This window comes from Alexandromys fortis, unplaced genomic scaffold (genome assembly GCF_014885135.2).
Source record: "Alexandromys fortis isolate MF-2015 unplaced genomic scaffold, M_Fortis_MF-2015_v1.1 scaffold_20, whole genome shotgun sequence".
Lineage (NCBI taxonomy): Eukaryota > Metazoa > Chordata > Mammalia > Rodentia > Cricetidae > Alexandromys > Alexandromys fortis.
The window spans coordinates 10,541,893-10,548,344 of NW_026067903.1; the positions used below are offsets into that span (position 1 = coordinate 10,541,893).

The following is a 6,452-nucleotide window of genomic DNA, read 5'->3' on the forward strand; positions in this document are numbered from 1 at the left end:
ATTTGGTTAAAGTTTGGTCAATATTATTGTTTTTTCCCCAAAAATCTGTTCTTTATTTCACTGATTCTTTGCATATTTCTACTTCTACTTCATTACTACATTTCTACTTCATTAGTTCAGCCCATGGTAGATTATTTCCCGTGTATTCTTTTCAGGTGTTGTTTCTTTTTCCAAAGTTTTGAGTGTATCATAAAGCTATCAATATAAAACTCTTCAGTTTCTACGTAGGCACTTGGTGCTATGAAATTTCCTCCTTGGGCTGCCTTGCTTGTATCTCATAGGCTTTCCTGTGTTGTGTTTCCATGTTCATCCAATTCTTAAAAGTTTTTAATTTCCTTCTTGGTTTCTATCTTGACTCAGTTCTCATTCAGTAAAGAGTTGTTTAGTTTCCACAAAATTCTGTGCTTTCTACTGGGTCTATTGTGGTTGGTACCCGACTTTAAGTCATGGTGGTCAGGTAGGATGTAGAATCCTATTTCAGTTTTCCTGTATTTCTTTTAATACTTGGTTCCTATCAAAAATATGGTCAATTTTGGAGTTAGTTCCATGGGCTACTGAGAAGACAGAATATCCTTTAGAATTTGAGTGTAATTTTTTGTGTCTGTTACGTCCTGTTGATTTATGATGTTTTGTAGCTCCAGAGTTTCTGTTTAGTTTTTGTCTGGATGACCTGTCTACTGGCAAGAGTAGGATATTGAAGTTGCCCACCATCATTGTGTTAAAGAAAAATACATTTTTAGGTGTTTTGCTGTTTCCTTTATGAAACTGGATGCTCTTGCATTTGTTACAAAACTTTTAGACTTGTAATGTCTTCTTGGGCTTTCTTTTTCCTTCTTCTGATTAGTTTTGCTCTGAAGTCTGTTGTGGCTAATTACTTCTTGGTTCTGCTTGCTTGGAGTACCTTTTCCATCATTTCGCCCAAACATGGTATCCGTCTTTGATTGTGAGGAATGTTTCTTGAGGAAGCATAAAGATACTCTGTTTTCTAATTGAATTTGTTAGTCTGTGTCTTTTGGGGAATTGAGACTGTTAATGTAGAGAGCTATTTTTTTAAACATATGAATCTGTTTAATTATGTTGTTAGCAATTTAAGAAATCAGTTGGTGGGGATTCACACTCCGTTTGTCAGAGAGACTTGAGATTGCAGGTAGACCTGGAGCAGAGCAACAGCTTTGATCTTTGGCAAAATCTGCAAGTCTACAGTTTTCTGCTCCACCCTGCTCTACTACTCTATAACCTAGTAGTATTTCTTCTTCCTGTCGAAGATCTTGTGCTCCTGGTTCCTGGGCTTGCATAGCTGTTTCTTCTTGGAATAAGCATCAGGCAAGTGTTGGGGGGGGAGGGCTTAACCTTGCTGAGAGCAACTTTCTTCAGAGGTGACAATAACAAACTTCTGGCGTGTTCTGCTCAGGGGAAATCTATTGAGGACAAGTGGTCTAGTCACAAGTAGCAAACCACAGCACAGCTGCTTAAGGAAAGCCATTCTCTTGCCCCAGGGCGCCTGGTGAGGATGATCAGGGTGGTCTCAGGAGGGGCGTAGACCACAGCCAAACACCAATTTCCAAGCACAAACCAAACACAAAGAGATCCTTTATTAAGCAAAGAGACAAGGTGGCTGAATCTAGCTTTGCGGTTAATTTCAAGAGGGAAAAAGTGAGGTCAGTGAAATAAAGAATTTTGATTGCTGGACCTTGATCTTTTGATAGTTGGACCTTGGTGATCAGTCTCCGAAAAGAGCCAGGCAAACTGAAGTGGTCAAATAGGGACTAGACCTTGGTGGCTAGCTTTAGGTATGTAATCTAACAGTTTAGCAGGGGAGTGGAAATGGGAAAAGACAAAACCCAACAGTGCCATGTTTGCCATGCTAGCGCCTGCTAGAGTCCTTTAGGAAGACATACCTTCAACGCAGATCTTGAGGAAGGAAGACACACCTTTAATCTGGGCCACAGCTTCTGCTGGCGGTCTGTATAAGGACATAGAAGAGGAAGCTTTTGCTTTTTGACTGCTTGCCCTCACCTTGTTAGCACTAGCATTAGAGCCTGCTTCTTTGGAATTCCAGCACACAGAAGACCAGCTAAGACATCCAGTCTTGTGGACTGAGCAGCTACTGCATTCCTGGACTTTCTATTCACAGCCAGCCATTGTTGGATTAGCCTGTAAGTCATTCTAATAAATTCCATAGATAAGTAAGTAGATAGATAGATAGAAAATTCTCTTACTCTAGAGAACCCTGACTAGTACACCCTTGAGCTTTATTACTCTTCCTTTGTTCTGTACAATTTGTGTTTTAATTATTATATTATTATATCACAGGAGTTTCTTTACTGGCCTGTCTGTTTGGTGTTCTGTATGCCTCTTGCACCTTGATAGGCATCTTTCTTTATATTTGGGAAGTTTTCTTCTTTGATTTTATTTAAAATATTTTCTGTGCCCAGACACATGCAAGTAAAACACCAATACACATAAATAAAAATAAATATTTTTTAATTTTAAAGAAAAAGCCTTCTTTTTCTTTTTTTATTGAGTTCTACATTTTTCTCTGCTTCCCTCCCTGCCTCTCCCCTCCCCTTCAACCCTCCTCCAAGGTCCCCATACTCCCAATTTACTCAGGGGATCTTGTCTTTTTCTACTTCCCATGTAGATTAGATCTATGTATGTCTCTCTTGGGGTCCTCATTGTTGTCTAAGTTCTCTGGAATGGTGATTTGTGGGCCGGTTTTCTTTGCTTTATGTTTAAAAACACTTATGAGTAAGTACATATGATAATTGTCTTTCTGTGTCTGGGTTGACTCACTCAAAATGATGTTTTCTAGCTCCACTCAAAATGTTTTCTAGCTCCATCCAAAAAATAAATATTTTTAAAAGTATGGTAAACTGGGGGCTGGAGAGATGGCTCAGAGGTTAAGAACATTGCCTGCTCTTCCAAAGGTCCTTAGTTCAATTCCCAGCAACCACATGGTGGCTCACAACCATCTGTAATGAGGTTTGGTGCCCTCTTCTGGCCTGCAGGTATACACACAGACAGAATATTGTGTACATAATAAATAAATAAATTTTTAAAAAAAGTATGGTAAACTGAGGTTTATATCAGTTGACAATGATTTTTTAAATAAGCAAAAAATCAAATAAAAAATTTTAAATGTTTGCTAGAAACAATATGCTGTGCTATTCAAAAGCAACCTCAAGTATTTTGCTTACCATGTTTTTTTTTTTTCAGTTTTTCTCTTATGTTCATTCAGTTCAGTTTAGTCTTATATTTTCTTGGCACAGCTCCTAAGTATGTAAAATCTACTGTTCATGTTGAAAGTAAAAGGGGTTAATACTTAGAGGAAAATTTAAGATGATTGAAAAACCACAGAGGTGGGAAAATCAGTGCTGGTTATTTCTTGTCAGTCAAGCATGTCCCATTGAGTCCGATCTCCAATCATAAAGAGCAAGAATGCAGTTATGTAATCTGTTCAAGGATCCGCTCCATTGAAGCGAATGAGACAACCCAAATCCTAAAAGGACCCATAGCAAATAGAGAGGAATTTACAATGACCCAGATGAAAATGAAATACTCTGTGATGTTTATCCACAGATGAAACTGCTTAACCAAGCATTTCTCAGAATGTGGCCTCATCTTCAGCCTATACATACCCCCTCTGCCTCCTGTGTCTCATTTTCCTAGTAACTACTGTAGTATCTGAGATATTAAATACTACATCCTGATACCGAATCTGAATTTGTTTTCATATTTTCTACATTTCATACCCATATATTCTAACCAAATCTGTGTGATTTTCAGTCATCAGCCACCATTCCTAGGTATGGAAACACCCTAACTTTTTTTTTTTTTTTTTTTTTTTTTTTTTTTTTTTTTTTTTTTTTTTTTTTTTTTTTTTTTTTTTTTTTTTTTTTTTTTTTTTTTTTTTTTTTTTTTTTGTTTTTTTTTTTTTTTTTTTTTTTTTTTTTTTTTTTTTTTTTTTGGTTTTTCGAGACAGGGTTTCTCTGGTTTTGGAGCCTGTCCTGGAACTAGCTCTTGTAGACCAGGCTGGTCTCGAACCCACAGAGATCCGCCTGCCTCTGCCTCCCAAGTGCTGGGATTAAAGGCGTGCGCCACCAACGCCCGGCAACTTTTTGTGACTTAATTTTTCTGTTTTCCAAATGGAGAAGGTCTTGGCACTTTGAAGGATTGTGGTGAGGACCAAGAATGTAAGATATGTAACTGTTCAGAATCACACATGGGATGTAATACCACTGCTGCTCTTTTCCTTCAAGAGATTACACTTGCGAGCCGGGCGATGGTGGCGCACGCCTTTAATCCCAGCACTTGGGAGGCAGAGGCAGGCGGATCTCTGTGAGTTAGAGACCACCCTGGTCTACAGAGCTAGTGCCAGGACAGGCTCCAAAGCCACAGAGAAACCCTGTCTTGAAACCCCCCCCCCCAAAAAAAGAGATTACACTTGCAAATTAACATACTCTTAAGCATCCCATTTGTTAGATAGGATACTGTGGCTTCCTATTCTACAAGCTGCCTTTGCATCCTTCTTCTCCTTTCCTCACAATCTTGCACCTCCTAACTTATGAAAAACAAATAATATATTAAATGAATTCATTACATTAAAATCACTTAATCCATTGTGTAAGGAAATTAAGTTTAGGCATTTTGTGCAGAATGATTTTTAAAATTGTATACAAAAGATGCTGGAGATATGGCTCAGCCATTAAAGGCTAGGCTCATAACCAAAAATAAAACTTTATATAATCGAGTACATAATATGACTTGTTAATATTGTTTAGTATGTAAGTTAAGTCAAATAAAATTGTGCTTTGTTATAAACCGAACTTTATAACCCTATACCCATCAAAGATCTTCAACATTCCAAACATCAAGCAAAAATACTTCCTTTAAAACATTCAATCAACTGTTAAAATCATTCTGTTTGGTTTGCTTTACATTTAAGCCATCATTCTCACAAATCTTTATTGCTTGTTATCTATCTGTGACATTTCTCTCTTGTGTGACTGATAAAGAACCATAGATTTTGAAGATATGCCAAACAGTATCAAGCTGTGTCTTCCCCAGACAGTCCGGTTTCCTGCATCCTTCTAGACAAGCTGTGTTTTGATTTTCCCCAGCTTAGCTTAATTGTTTCCAATCTCTTATTCATTATTTTCAGTTTTAGTCTATGTTTTGTCAAACTACCTATTTAAATAATGTTCTCAGGAAAGATGAATTCTTGTATGCTTAAAAATATATTTCTTTATTCTTGTAACTGTCAGATATCCTAACCAGACATAAAACACTAAGTTCTTATTTCACAATTATTTCCCTTTAAAGTTTATGAAGTCCCAAGGTGGTGGCTCATCTCTATGGCCCCAGCACGGTGGCTCATCTCTCTGGCCCCAGCACCGTGGCTCATCTCTCTGGCCCCAGCACCGTGGCTCATCTCTCTGGCCCCAGCACCGTGGCTCATCTCTCTGGCCCCAGCACTTGGGAGGCTGATGCAGTAGGACTGCTGCAGTTTAAAGCCAGGGTGAGCTTCACAGTGAGGTTTAGGCCAACCTGGAAGCGTATCATAAAAAAGAAAACAAAAAAATGATTTTAGATATATTTCTTCATCATCTCATATCCAATATTGCTACATAGAAAACTGATGTTGAATATGTTCTCATCGCTCTGAAAATGGATTTTCTATTTAGAAGCCTTTAGACCAGGGGTTCTCAACTTTCTTTAATGCTATGACCCTTTAATACTTTAATACATTTCCTTATGTTGTAGTGATCCCCAACCATAAAACTGTTTTCTTTGCTACTTTCTAATTGTAACTTTGCCACTGTTATGAATTATAATGTAAATGTCTGTGTTTTCCAATGGTCTTAGGTGACCTCTATGAGTCATTCAATTCCGAAAGAGGTTACAAGTCACACGTAGAGAACAGCTGCTTTAGACTTTTCTGACAAGGTCTCACCATGTTATCATGGAATTTTGATTTTCCTGCTTCAGATTTCCAAATGCTGGGATTACAGTGGTGCACCCTCATGCCCAGATCACCATTTATAGTTTTTCCTTTTTTGGGTTTTTTTTGTTTGTTTGTTTTTGTGACAGGGTTTCTCTGTAGCTTTGGAGCCTGTCCTGGAACTAGCTCTTATAGACTAGGCTGGCCTCGAACTCACAGAGATCCACCTGCCTCTGCCTCCCAAGTGCTAGGATTAAAGGCGTGTGCCACCACCTCCCGGCTCCATTTATAATTTTATATTTAGCCTTGGAAAACTGAAATACAGTGGGGAATTATCTATGGGATATATTGTTTTATTTATCAAATATCCTACTTGATTCTTGTCAATACCCTTAAAAGTTCAAAAACTTAAAATCTATTCTGATGTCCTAAGGAATTCTCATTAATAATCTCTCCTCTCTAATCCCATAATGGCTTTCTCTATCAGGATCTTTCATTGCTCTCCTTCTCT

The 6,452-nt window shown here is 37.9% G+C and overlaps 1 long non-coding RNA gene across 1 annotated transcript in view; it reads right to left on the reverse strand.

The window, feature by feature from the left end:
* Positions 1 to 1,910: 1,910 nt before the first annotated feature.
* The window catches only part of LOC126496888 (uncharacterized), a 29,677-nt gene continuing 25,135 nt past the window's right edge, over positions 1,911 to 6,452 (reverse strand). The window contains exon 3 of the long non-coding RNA XR_007590481.1: positions 1,911 to 1,963. This is a non-coding gene — a long non-coding RNA (uncharacterized lncRNA). The remainder of the gene's footprint in view (positions 1,964 to 6,452) is intronic.